This window comes from Rattus norvegicus, chromosome 13 (assembly GCF_036323735.1).
Source record: "Rattus norvegicus strain BN/NHsdMcwi chromosome 13, GRCr8, whole genome shotgun sequence".
Lineage (NCBI taxonomy): Eukaryota > Metazoa > Chordata > Mammalia > Rodentia > Muridae > Rattus > Rattus norvegicus.
Window position 1 is genome coordinate 106,054,224 of NC_086031.1, and position 14,432 is coordinate 106,068,655.

General features: G+C 51.0%; 1 protein-coding gene and 1 long non-coding RNA gene across 3 annotated transcripts in view; one reads left to right on the forward strand and one right to left on the reverse strand.

The window, feature by feature from the left end:
* Window positions 1–327: 327 nt before the first annotated feature.
* LOC120096357 (uncharacterized) lies at window positions 328–6,089 on the reverse strand. Of its 2 annotated transcripts, none has more exons than XR_005492769.2 (4): window positions 5,953–6,089; window positions 5,669–5,791; window positions 575–1,136; window positions 328–450 (listed from the first exon to the last, which is right to left on the reverse strand). It is a non-coding gene; the product is annotated as an uncharacterized LOC120096357 (long non-coding RNA). The 2 variants fall into 2 exon arrangements; XR_005492768.2 differs by having other exon boundaries at window positions 575–5,382.
* Window positions 6,090–6,433: 344 nt separating this feature from the next.
* Window positions 6,434–14,432, forward strand: part of Rd3 (RD3 regulator of GUCY2D) — a 36,407-nt gene continuing 28,408 nt past the window's right edge. Inside the window, exons 1-3 of the mRNA XM_063272732.1 lie at window positions 6,434–6,564; window positions 13,412–13,550; window positions 14,291–14,413. The gene's annotated coding sequence lies outside the window, so the exon portion shown is untranslated. The remainder of the gene's footprint in view (window positions 6,565–13,411; window positions 13,551–14,290; window positions 14,414–14,432) is intronic.

The window sequence follows — 14,432 nt, forward strand, 5'->3', positions numbered from 1 at the left end:
CACAGAAATAAACTATGGAGCCAGGGAAACGGCCCAGGCAGTAAGCAGCTTGCTATGCAAGGGCAGGACCAAATTGGGATTCCCCAGACCTCAAAGAAAAACCAAAGCGTGATGGCCTGTACTCCTGTGGGGAAGCAGAGGTAAAAGCACGCTGAAGAATCTTGGCCAGCCGGCCTAAGCTGGCTTCATGAATGCCAAACTCAGTGAGAGACTCTGTCTCAAAAAATAAGGTAGAATGGACACTTGGGGTTGACCTCTGGCCTCCGCATGCATGTATACATACACTTTGCATACACAGATGAACTTGCACATACACATACCACACACTATGTATATATATATATATTAAATATATATATTAAAATAAATATATCACAGTAGGAGTCGGACAGTCCTTATGTCTGTTCTCCTTGGCTCTCCTTGCTCCTGAGGTTCTGTAGACACAGGTCTCTGCAGGGAGGAAGTACAATAGGAAGAGGCTGTATGCATTGTTTCATCGAACCAACAAAAATAAACAAAATACATAAACAAATACACCCCCTTAGCAAACACCAACTGCATTTCTGCTCCGTACCTGGCACTGAGCTGAGTGTGGAGAGAACAGTGAGCCTGCTCTTCTAGCTGAACCCGTGCCTTTCTGGTGACCAGTGTGTCGAGGTTTCCTCCCTTCACCACTGTAAGCCCATGGTGTTTGAAGGGAGTCACTGGACTTCGAGAGGTCAACTGAGAGCCTTTTCAGTGAGGGGCTTGAGGAAGGCTTCACGGAGGATGTGGTATCGGAGCCGAGATGCATAAGAGTTGATTTGGTTGGTGTTGGAGTTGAGGCCAAACCAGGAGCGTTAAGGCACACATGGGCCTCGGTGGAGCAAGGTCAAATGTAAAGGGCTCTGGGATGGCGAGGGCTTGCATCCGAGGCTGGAGGCAGCTTCGTGTCTGAGGCAGAAGGTTGTGAGGTCTGGCTCTGGGAGCCCCAGGGAGTGGAGGGCTGAAGCAAGGCAGGCTTGCCAGCAGCCCACAGAATCTCCTGGAAAGCCTGAGGTGAGCTGGGGTTGGATGGCAGGGTGAGTCCTGTTTGTTTGGCAGAGGGTGTAGGAGTTTGAAGCATTCCTGTGAGCTAAGGAACTGGGCGAGCATACCTGAGACCGGAGTGAAGAGCGGGTGAATGCCTCCTTTAGAATGAGTACGCCCCACCTCTCCACTTAATTCTGGCAGCTACTATTTATTCCACAGGTGCCGGGTGTGGGTAGGATTATTCTTTACGGTGTGTGTGTGTGTGTGTGTGTGTGTGTGTGTGTGTGTGTGCGCGCGCGTGAGAGAGAGAGAGAGAGAGAGAGAGAGAGAGAGAGAGAGCATTCATGTATGTCTGCAAGATTTAGTGACCTGTCCACAATGCCAGGGTACAACCAGGTGCTATAGTTTGCTTTTCTATTGCTGTGGTGAAACACTGGCCAAAAGCAAATGGGGGAGCAAAGTGTTGACTTGGCTTTCAAGTTACACAGTATGCCATCGAGGAAACCCGAGGCAGGAACCCGGAGGAGGCAGAGACCATGGAGGAACGCTGCTTACGATTTGCCTCCCCTGGCCTGCCCAGACCCACCTGCTTAGGGATGGCACTGCCCACAGTGAGCTGAGTCTGCCTCAATCAAATGGCAGTTAGGAAAATGCCCCACAGACACGCCCACAGGCCGGTCTCATCCAGGCAACCCTGCAACTGAGGCCACCTCTTTGCAGGTGTGTGAGGTGGACAACCAAGACTGGCCATTGCACCAGGGGCAACATTTGCCCATTTCACAGCTCTCCAACCTTTTAGCACACTGGCTCTCCAAGTGACCTGCCATCTTGAGGGTTTTCCCTGCCTGCTCTGGAAGCACGTGGTATTGAGGTAGGATTCTTGGCTCGCGTGTGGACAAAACACAACAGGCCAACATGTTTCCACGTGGGAAGGTTTAATGAGAGAAGAAGAGTAGAAGAGGAGAGGAGTAAAGGCCAGCCATGAGCACGTGGAGGGGAGGGGGAGGGTGATGGGGAGAGAAGGGATAAAGGGGAAGAGGGGAAGAGCAAGAGAGCAAAGAGATGAGAGCAAGAGAGTGAGGAAGGGCCAAGCAGCCCCCTTTTTAGTGAGTCAGGCCTACTTGGCTGTGGCCAGATAACTGTGGGGGTGGAGCTTAGTCAGATGCCAACACAGGGTTTAACAGCAAGTAGTTTGCATGCCTGGACTACAATGTCCTTATGGTGAGAAAGAGCTTTGTGTAGGTCTGCCTTCCTGCCCAGGCCCACAGATGAGCAGCTTCTGGTCAGGCCTGTGAGGCCAGGGGCAAGTTCCTGAACACACCGGTGCAAGTCAGAAAGAAACTGTCTTTTCCACCACTAGTACCTACTGTCCCAAGCCTTGACTGACATGGCCGCCACAGGGGTTTCTATATTTACTGCCATATTTCCAATCCCAAGATTGATACCTAGCACACAGTGGGCACATAGAAAGTCTGTGTGAGTAAATTTCTCCATGCGTGGTGCCGTATTAAGTGGGACTGGTTTGTTTTTGAGACGTGGTTTCTCTGTGTAGCCCTAGATGGCCTGGAGCCTACTCTGTAGACCAGGCTGGCCTCCATCTCCCAGAGATCCACCAGCAGTGCGTCCCAAGTACTGGCATTAAAGGTGTGCCCCACCACAACCAGCTTAGTGGAATTTCACCAACGCTCACTGTCCCCTGGTAGTTTATGAACTAATAGAACGTACACAATATGTGAGTGCCGCACATCCACACACATCAGTGCGTGTGCACATGGGAAGTCAGTCTTGCATGTGTGCACACGGTAAGTCGGCCTTTGTGTCAGCCAAGGCATTGAGGAGGCTGCTGCTATTCTTGCAGTGCTGCTTCAAGTAAAGACAGACTCGGGTGAGATTGGAGCAAGCCAGCTTTTTCTAAAATGAATCTGAAACAAAACCCGAACTCCGTGAAATGACCTCACATTTTTGCCTTCTTTTCTGTGGGCGGGCAGAGCCTAACACATAATAAAGTTTGCAAATCTCAGCGAGGAACCAGATGGAGTGTTACATATGTCGGGCATGCCACGCCACACATACAAACATGTGATTTACTTCAGCCTCCTACAAACTTCTGTGAGCATCCCAGGAAATAAGCCTCCTCCACAGGGCAAGAGGTGGCCGAGGCATCGCAGTCTGCCCGCTCTTGGCCTTTAGAAGAGTGGGACCTGGTACAAAAGGACTCCTCTGTGCGGTCTCTTTCCTAGCGGAGAAATACCCAGGAGGCCTCTGTTCCTTGCCGTGAGGCCTCTGTAAATCACCTTTTCTCATGACGACACAAAACACACAGAACAACTCATCTGCTCCTTTTCCTGGGGGCATTTGAGCTGTCTGTTAGAAGAGAAACTTCTAGAAGTATGTCCATGCAGGGGCCTTCCTGGGGATGAGCCTCTGGGAGATATCAAAGAACTGGAATAGATAGATACCTTATGTCTTCTGATTTTTCTGACCATTAGCCACCAGACTGACCATACTGGACATCGGAGATGGGCCTAGTGGAGCTCTCCTCGCCTCAGGTGTCAGAGATTCAGGGTCAGGGGTGGAAGAGTGAGTGGCTAGAATGGTGGGCAGGGTCCCTCTGAGGATGCTCATCACAGCCCAGGAGCTCAGAGCTGACGACGTCCCAGTGGCCTACGCTCACATCACAGAGACATCTCCAGGGTGCCCACAGAAAAAGGTGGGGTTCTTTATTCTGGGATGAATGTCTGACTGGCAGCGAGTATCCCCAGTAGAATCTGGTTTTGCTCCCTCTTCCCTGGTTCTCCCACTGGGAAAATACAGAGCATGTTTGAAATGAGTGAACAAAGCTGTGATGGTTTGCCTAGGCTCAGGCCAGGGAGTGGCACTCTTAGAAGGTGTGGCCCTGTTGGAAGAAGTGTGCCACTGTGGGCATGGGCTTTAAGACCCTCACCCTAGCTGTCTGTCTCCCACTAGCAGTCTTCGACGAAGATGTAGAACTCTCTGTCTGCACCATACCTGCCTGAATGCTGCCCTGCTCTCACCTTGATGATAATGGACTGAACTTCTGAACCTGTAAGCCAGCCCCAACTGAATGTTGTCCTTTATAAGAACTGTTTTGGTCATGGTGTCTGTTCACAGCAGTAAAACCCTAACTAAGACAAAAGCTCAGAGAGAGGCCGGCAGCAATGAGTTCACCAGGACTCCTGCAGGGCCAAAAAGGCTGAAGGACTCAAATTCTTCAAAGATCTCTGGGAGACCATGGGGAGGAGGGTGTGGAGAGGAACCTGCCTCCCAATTTCAAGAGGGACGTGACGTGGCATGGATACTCTACTGATGCTACTGACGGACCCGCTACAGGGCATGAGTGGAGGATCAGAAAACAGCCAGGCAGTCTTGACTCTATGGAGTCACCTTTGTCCCCATGACTGAGGGGACCCTTGGGGAGGACAAGTTGCTCAAGGTGTTTGCTAAGGTGTTTGCTGGGTTCCATCCCAGCTCTGTCCCTTTCTGAGCCTTGAGCTTTCTGAATAACCATTTCCTTGTCTGTTAAGTGGTGATGGAGTAGACACCCTGCCCTCCAGGGATGCCTTAGATCTAATGGCACACATGAGCCTTCACCCCAGTTCCCTGGATTCTCTATTTCAGTTGATTTGGAGAGCGATTGTGGGCCTGACTTTTTCCCAGTCACTATCAGTCACCATCAGACTCAATATTGTCTCTCTGAGAGCAGTTAGGAAAAGTCGACAGACAGCAGCTCATAGGACCTTAGGGATACTCAAATGGAGGTGCCTCCTTGCTGTCATTAAAGTATGAAAGGAAGAGAGAATTTCACCTTGGAGCTGGGGCTGAGGCACTGCTTGGTGTCAGCTGGCTGGCCAGTCAGAGACATTATCCCCAACCCCTGTAGGCTGGACTAGAAACAGCGTGACTTAGTGTGGAGAAGGTGACTGGTTCAGCTGTCCTTGGCTGATGGGTTCAGAGCAGCCCAGGGCAGCTCACTTTGCCCTCTGAACTCTACAGCAAGGCTGTGGGCAGTGGGTGGCCCTCTGCCCAGGCTCCAGGTCTGTCCTCATTTCTTCCATCTTCTGGAAGGCCTAGGCCTACCTTGGGCCTCACCCTACGAGACTTCCTTCCCCTGGTGACTGTGCCTTTGAAAGCTGCTGAAGAATTTCCTGTTGCAGGCATTGTCTGTCAGCCTGGAGGGTAGCCGGGCTTCCTCTCTACCCTAGGAGCTGTGGCCAGGTTGTTTGAGTCTGGGCCAAGCTTGGGGAAGCCCTGATTTGGGGGCTAGAAGAGAAGACCACCAAGAAATCAGAGACACGGGATGGGCTGTTGCTGCTGTCCCAGATAACTGATGACAGATGTGTCACCCTAGTCCTGTCGGGACAGGAGTCAGAGTGTTAGGACTGTTACAGACCCTCTCCACAGGACAGCCCGACTGACGCAGGGACAGAGGACAGCCTGTTCGTAAACCCACCAGTGCAGCTTCTGATACTGTCCATTGGCATTTGACTCCCCCACCCCCACCCCCACCCCCACCCCAGGGGCTGTGTGTTCAAATCAGCTGCCTATTTGAGTTCAGGGTTTAGACACCCTCCTGCCTTGTCTCTTGAATCTCACCCTGCCAGGCCCCAGGAGCTTTCTCCCTCAAGGCCAAACCTACCAGTGGATGTGGTCTTGCTGGGTTCAGGCAGGCGACTTGCCAGAGAGGAGTAGACCCTTGCTGCTCAGCCTTGACCAAGGTGTCAAGTCTCTATCTCCATCCACTTCCTTACTCCTGTGAGGCCTGGAGGAATAGGAGAACAGGTTTTTTTTTTTTTTGGGAATCCAGTCGCTGAGGCTGCAGCCTCAGCCCTGACTGCTGAGAAACCTGGAAACTGGGAGGCTGAGGGAGGACAAAGGGACAGGGGCAGGGAATGAGGAAGCCCATGAAACTGTAAGACCTACCATCTTGTCATATGGGATATGAGGCTGAGAGAACCCCAGAGTCTTGGAGAGAGGGCTGTGGACGGTACGAGGCCGAAGAAATGCTTATTTGCAGGTTATCTGGCCCAGAATGTGCAGGCATTTCCTGTGCTATCCAGAACCCAGCTCATTCCCACCCTCCCTGAGGTCCCCAAATTGGAGAGCAGTGATCTGGGGTTCCTCCTCCCTCTCGTTGGGTGGGAGTGGCTGTTGTGGCAGTGTCCCTAGGTCTGATCAGAGTAGGACACCTTTGTGGTGGAGAGGTTGTGAGTTGTGGGTGGAGGCTGTGTGTTCTGGGGTGAGAGGCTCTCCTCAAAGGCAGGGCCAGGAAGGAAGGAAACCAGTGAGAGGCCTCCTGAGTCTCTGCTTCCTGTGGTAGCATGAGCTGACTTCAGGGCCTTTCTGTTCTAGAGTCCTGCCCTCCCCTACTAGCTCTACCTTTCCTCAACCTACACCTAGCCCTCCTCTATATCCACCCAGGACTCCAGGTCCCTCCCTCTTCCATTCACAGGGGCTGCCTGGGGGCTTATGACTAAGGAAACCAAGGGACCTGCCACCCCGGGCTTCAAGGATCTTGTGCAGTCCTGACCAGAGGTACCTGAGCACCAAATGGCTTCAGATTGGTCAAGTGGCTATCGCCAGGGTGTGGGTGGGCGAAAAGGTCGGCCCTCACCCGCACCTTCATCTGTGGAGGCCCACGCCAGCATCCTCCTTTAATGCTCAATTCTGCATTTGTCCTCTCTCTGTTGCTGCTTCCTGGAAAGGCAGCACTGAGGCCCAAGCGTAGTGAGCAGCAGAGGAAGCTGTGAGCTGGCTGGGGTTCAGGCCATGGGAGAGCTTACAGCTGGAAGCAGGAGGCCTAGCAAGGCCTGGGTATGCCCAGGAAGCAGGGATGGCCAGCTGAATCTGGGAAAGCTCTCTGTTGCTGGGACTCATGGGAATTGGCCTGGTGTCAGCTCCCTGGGGAAACAAGACTGCCCATGTCTGGAGCCAGTTAATGAACACCCAGTGTCCAGAAACACCAAGTACTGGCAGGCTCAGTAGCTTTTTGTGTGCACATGTATGGAACTCTTACAAGGAGGCTTATGACTGCTGGGCCCTTGCACACTTGTCCAGGCTGGGGCCATACTGGCTCCACACATTTCCAAGATGAGGGGAAATCAGCCAAATATGCTCCATGTTTCTTGGCTTATGGTGAAGGTACAGCCATGTGAACAAGCTGAAAATATCCTATGTCCAAGCCCATTAAGAGCTAGACCTGGGGCTGGAGAGATGGCTCAGAGGTTAGGGATGCTCTTCCAGAGGTCCTGAGTTCAATTCCCAGCAACCACATGGTGGCTCACAACCATCTGTAATGAGATCTGATGCCTTCCTCTGGTGTGTCTGCAGTGGTCACATATAATAAATAAAATAAATCTTTAAGAAGGGGGGGGCTGGTAGTGATGTCAACCTGTAAGCTCACCGAGGAAGCTGAGGCAGGAGGATGGGCAAGTTCAAGGTTTGCCTGGGCTATAGAGTGAGTTCAAAGATAAAAGGTTAGAAAAGAAAAGAAATTGATGGCATTCAGTTTGGTGCTAGAATGCTCTAGGATGTCGGTGGCCCTGAGCAGCATTGGTGGGCCCAGCCCACACCCACCTGCTGTTGGTGGGGTCACCTAGGAGCCTTGGCTGGTCTTCTACCTCCAGACAGGCCTCATCCTTCCTCACCAGACAGGAACTTACTACAGGCTGTTCCCAGAGAGCAGCTAGACAACTGTGCAAGTGCCATTCCTGCTGATGACATATCCCTTTTGCCCCACAGTAGAACGAACAGAACCAAGTTTAGCTGTGGCTGGTGGGCTCCATCCCACAGCCACTCTACAGTACCCGGTCACTCCCCAGCATGGTTCTCTGCTAGACAAAGCTGCCCGATCTTGTCCTAATTTGAACTCTATCCCTTCGTAGTTTATGCAGTTCCTCCCAACCCCTGTCTTACCTTTGACAAAACTGAGACGTGGTACAGCAGAGTGGCTTACCTAAGGTCAAATAAACACATTTTGCCTTGAGTTCTGGAGTTTAAAATTCGGAGATAACATGGATTTGTGCAGCCTAGAGCCCGAATTGGGAAGAAAAGGGGCAGAGTTTGGAGACTCTGAGCCCAGTGTCATTCTAAATGTATATCCTTTGACAAGTTAGCAAGCCAGCACCCAATGCAGCAGTGATCAAACCTAGAAGGCTGAATGACTTAGTGGTGGCATGGACCAGAAGCCACTTTCCACATTTATCATTTATTTATTTATTTTTGTAGGGTGTGTGTGGCAGGTGCCATAGCATGGTTGAGGTCAGAGGACAACTTGCAGGAGTCCCCCCTCTCCTTCTAATATGTGGGTTCTGGGGAATCAAACTCAGGTTGTTACGCTTGCTGGCAAGCCTTTTCAGATGAGCTATCTCTCCAGTCCTGTGGTGCCATTTAGTGAGAGCCGGGTTTGTGCTTGGATTCTAGGAGGAGACGATTGGATGCCTGGGTGGGTAGACTGTGTGATGAAGATGTACTGGGCCCAGAGGGAACGTGTTTTGTGTGTGTGTGTGTGTGTGTGTGTGTGTCTGTGGGGGGAGAAAAGGGGACACTTGGAAGAGTCCTAAGACTTGAAAAATGAATAAAAGGAACCAGGAAATGGGAAGGGGAAAGGGAGCCAAGCTGAGGCCAGTTGGAGAAGTCTGCTGTGGCATAGGGGCCTGAGGGAGGGAGGGAGGCTGGGAGGAGAGCTTCACAGTCAACAGGTTTTGACCTGAGGGGTGAGAACCTTTGGATACAGCTGGTCAGACACCTACATTCTTACCGGAAAAGCAGACTTAGAAAATAATGAACTTCTCTTTAATTTAATTCCACTTCTTCTTTTCAAAAGCGATTGCTTCATTGTTGGCCATTGTGGGAGGCCACCAGCTCCTCGCTGGCAGGGGTGACGGTGTCTCAGAACTAGGCTTCATGGTGTCTGAGGAAGAGATTCAAGTGAACTTATGAGGTCAACAGCTTTCGACTTCCTGAGGGATTAACAAGTATTTTCCAAGTTGCTGCTCTGGGCTCTTCACCCTGAAGGCAGTTGGAGCTCTCTAGCCAGAGATTCACAATGTCGTTAGCACCTAGCGTATTTCGAGTGATGACTCAGCTGTCCACGATGATGGTGGTTGAGGAAGAAGTTTCTAGAAGGTCTCACTCAGTGAAACTGATTTGACTGGTTTGCCTGGACCATTCCAGGTTTGGTCCCTGCACTCCTGGGATCTGACAAAGCAGGCAGTTTTTGTAGCTGTGGTCAAATTCTGCTGTTCTAAGAAAGATGGCAAAGGGCTGGGGGCCTGGTTGAGAGTCTGGCATTTTCAAGACAAATGAAGCCTGGCTTCAAGTCTCGGTTGTTTGAACTCAGGCTAATGACTTCTTCTGACTGAAGTGAGAGACGTAGCAACTGCTTTAAGCTCGTCCTAAAGATGAGATGCAACTGCGGACCTGGGATGGAACACTGAGGGAGGGAGGTGGGAGGAGGTGTGGGGATGGCAATAAGTGGTCTTCAGCAAAACCAGATCCTGGGGGAGGCTTCTCAAGCCTGGGGTTGGTTTGGTTTGTTCATATGACATCGCCAGTGACCGGAAACAACAGGATGTTGATAGCTAGCACTAACTGCTTGGTTATGAGCTCCTGGGCAAGACCCACAAAAGAGCAAAAGAGGCTGGATTTGTCAAATGGTTCCAGAAGACATTACTCACTGGACTACTATTTTTTTTTTTTTTGAGACAGGGTCTCTATTAAGTAGACCAGGCTGGCCTTGAGCTCCAGTGTCGCGCGCCTAATGTCCTGCCAGTAAGAACGACGCGCGGCAACAGGATTCTTCTGCGAGCAAGCCTTTACTGTGTTACAGCTCTCTTAGTGTTACAGCTCTCTTGAACAGGGACCCCGAGCAGCAAAATCGCTCGGCTTATATAGACAACAGTATGCTAATTATCTCTCAGGGATTGGTGGGGCTTGGATCACCCCACTACTTGTCCTCCAGGGATTGGCGGAGAATGAATCACCTCATTAGCATATTAACGGTCAACTAACACCTGGTGCATAAACCGCACATGTGCAGTACCGCTGTTCACCACTAGAGGGAGCCCTAGCAAGGGGACAAGCCTGCACATGCGCAGTAAGTCGTTTATATCCAGACAAGGCTGGATGTTGGCGCCATCTTTGTTTCGCCGCACCGCTCTCTACACTCTAGGAGATACATCTGCCTCTGCCTCCTCCTTTTCTCTGATTAAAGGTGTGCACTGCCACTCCATTCCCGACTTAGTGAGCTAATTTGACAAGGAAGGTCAGTGGCATCTGGAACTGGGTCACTTGTGAAATAAGCTAACACCACCTGGACACCCATCAAGATGTCTTTGGAAAAGGTGCAGAGAAATGGAAATTCAGGAGAGATGGGCTAGGGGCAGGGAAGAATAGGAGTCACTTTGCAAAACCACCTGGGAAAGTGACAATGATGAGGTAAATAATCAGTGCACAGGCTTTCCTGAGGTAAATAACCAATGCCCAGGCTTTCCTGAGGTAAATAACTAATGCCCAGGCTTTCCTGAGGTAAACAACCAATGCCCAGGCTTTCCTGAGGTAAATAACCCGTGCACAGGCTTTCTTGATGTAAATAACTCGTGCACAGGCTTTCCTGAGGTAAACAACCAGTGCACAGGATTTCCTGAGGTAAGCAATCAGTGCATAGGCTTTCCTGAGGTAGATAACCAGTGCACAGGCTTTCCTAGCTCTACAATGAACAGATGTTCAGTGTAAACCCTGAAGAGAGCCACTCTCTACTCTTGCTCACCACCTTCCTTTTTCCTTTCTCTCCCCTTTCCCATCCCCTCCATCTTCCCTTCCTCCCTCCTTTCACCCCTCTGTCCCTCGATAGAGAATACATTTCCTGCAGTTTGAGTTTCTAAATCCATCACCAGTCCTTCTCTCGACTTCAGTACTGTCACCTGTATTGAAGGTAACTCCTTCAATAGACATCGAACTGTCCCACCTTGAGTCCATCCTGGACCCATCCAGTGTATCTCTCACAGTACAGCTGTGTGGCATTCAAAGGACACAGACCCAGTCCCAGGACACCACACCACACCACACCATATCACATACCACACACAGAGCTGCACAGGGAAAATGTCAGCGGATTCCCTTTATTTGTTCCTAGGATAAAGATAAAGCTCACTGGTGCACACAATTTCCTGAAGTAAATAACCAGTGCACAGACTTTCCTGAGGTAAGCAACCAGTGCACAGTTTACAAATCCCTGTACCATCTGGATCCCTCACCTCACTTTGCTAGAATGTCATATGACACTCTCCTTTTCTGTACCCCAGCCACACTGGGCTCCTCTTTACTCTCAGCAGCCTTGGTTTGACTATAAAATGTACACACACCACACACTCACAACTCATACACAAGGCATATACAGACACACTCACATATGCACACACACCACACACAGAGACACTCACACATGCACACATCACACCACACACAAATACACATGCACACATATGGTGCATACACATATACACACACCACACACACCATGCATACAGAGACATACACATGCAAACAGAGACATACATCCCATACACATATATCATGCACACATTTGCATACATCCCACACATGTGTACATACACACATAGATACACACCTGTGCATACACTACATTTACAACTCACACACACAGACACATATACCACGCACTCTCACAGAGACACAATATACACATATACACATATACACGCACTCTCACATATACACAAACCATACACACATAGACAATGTGGACACACACATACAGATATACAGACACATACATGCACACATACAGACACACATACGTACCACACACATACTTACATCCACCATGCACACACACACATACACACACACACATACACACACACACACACAGATGCACATACATACCACATACTCACATCCACCATGCACACACACGCACAGACTCGAGTCTAACACTTGATCCTCAGCCACAGGCACTGTTGTGAGAGCCTCGGAAGCAGAGCAGGTTAATAGGGCAAGAGTACAGAAGGCAGAGACGGGAGACCTGTACAAGGGAGGTGTGGGAAAAGCCTAACCTTGGGCTTAGAGTGGTTACTGTGCCAACCTCCTGAACAGAAAGAGAGACTGGGTCACGGCATGTTATACACCAGGCTGCCCTTAGGACGTTTCAAAGACACAAGCTCCAGATCCTCTCTCTGCCTCCCACCCAGTGTAAGAGTCTCCTGCCAGCAGCCATGGATCAGCCTATGGAGGGTGCAGGGCCCGGGGCCCACCTTACATTCTGAGTGGCTAAGCCCTACAGAGCTTTGTCCCCTCCGTACACTGTGTTTGGAGACACTCGAGGACAGTTTCCCATGTATTTAGTCAGGTGTCCTTGTCCAGTCACTTCACGGAACATGAGTGGAGCCAGAACCTTTCCTTCTACAGGTAAAGATGGCCGGTTAGTGTAGATGAGTCTAAAGCTCATACCCAGCTTTCCATGCCAGAGAATGAACAGTGTTACTGTGAAAGGACAGAGAGTGCATGTGGGGAGGGAGGGCGCATGGCCGCAGAAAGTGTGGCTACAGAGCCACTGCTCAGCACTGTGGTAAAAACAACCTAACCAAGGCAACTTAGGAGAGGGAAGGCTTAAGGAAAGGCTTAAGCTGTGTGGAAGGAAGGCAGAGTGAGACAAGCAACACTCAGAGGCTTAGGGGCTGGTGAGTCACCCAGAGCCTCTGGGAAACACTGGCTCAGCCGTGAGGATCTGAGCCACGTGAGACCCCACAGGCAAGCCTGCCTCCCGCTTCTCCCCTTGCCTGACAGCACTGTCTCCCCTGGCCTCAGGCTGCCATCCTTTTCCCCCTTGCAGCAGGGCTGGGGTTTTCCAAAGTTTGTGTGTGATTGGTAGCACCAGGGCAGGGTTCTAACTGGACTTTTCTTGATGTTCTTGCTGCCATGGAGGAGACAGGTCATTACGTTCCTGCCAAGTTCTTAATAGTTGTTGAATTAACGAGTCAATGGCTTAATAAACGAGCGTCCTGTTTTGAACACAGTACCCACCTCTTGGGCACCCCAGATGGCCGATGTTAGCATCATTTACAGCTATGTTGTCCAGCGCAGTGGGAACCTCCATCCCATGCGCTCCCCATGCGCTTCGGTTCCTGTACTATTGCTGGCTCCCCTGTTTCTGGAGCTACTGCTGTGGTCAGACTAGGGGAGAGCCCAGGGCCCACTAGCTCTGAAGCAGGACTGCTTGCTCAGATGGCTTCAACCTGGACACCTTACATTGTGTCACATGCCTCTTTTCCAGACAGGGCTGGCCTTGGCTCTCTCGAAAACCTAACAGGGCCTTTAAAAAACTGTGTTCTCTCCCCTCTTCTTTTCCTCTTCCCTTTAGGCCCTCTCCCCTCTCCTTCTCTGAGCTGCCTGAAGTCATCCACCTTCCTAGGCCTGAGGCTCGGAGGCCCAGAGTGCGCCCCCTGCTGCCGGTGAGCAGAGGTCACTCCAGGGCCTGAACTGGCGAGGCCTGCTTCAAGGTGACTCAGCACTACGTCCAGCCGTCCAGCCGCAAGGCCTGGGGGTGGGGACCTGCTGCCCTTGCCCCTCCCCTGGGCTCACTCCCACTTCAGGCCTCCTTAACCTGGTTGTTAATCATTAATATCTTGTTCCAGAGGAAGCCTGTTGTCCCCGGAGCCTTGGTGCACATCCATTCCTGGTTGTGCCCCCGGCCCACATCTGAGTGTCTGATGATATAGAGGGACTGGAGCTGAGAACTTTCCTATACTTAACCTCTCTGCACCTAAGTGGCTGCTGACTTCTTGTGGCGTTCACAAATGCTAGAGAGTTTAGGCACAGTCAGGATTCAAACTAAGGCCTCAGACACAGGCTCAGGCTGTCCAAGGAGTCACCCTGAATTACGGGTTTCACAGTTGTCTGAGTGTAATACACCAGGCCTGGCTTGTGGGGTCACTCTCCGTACTTCACAGCTCACAAGGCACCTCACCTCTAGCCCCAAATCTTCATCTGTCTTGCCAAGGACGGATGATGAGGCATCATGGGTATTAAGTCAAATGCTGCTTTGGGTGGAAGCTAGTCACTGGGCATGGAACTGAGGAACAGCCCCGAGGAACTAGTGAATGAATATAGGTAGTCTGAAACAGACCAGAAATTCCCCAACACTGGGTTTCCCTTTCCCTAGAGTAAATATGACTTGCAGGACCTAACACCCCAGCAGACCGAATGAGCCTAGGAGTCTCTCTCTCCTGGCTCTCTACAGGTGGCGCTGCAGCTGTGTGGTGGCGAAGTTGGCGTGCTCTGCGAGGCTCCTTCCCATCATCACCACAAGATGTCGCTGTCATTCGCAATTAGCCGACACAGCGCAAGACCAAACCATCCTCTGGTTCGTTTGTTTTGTTTTT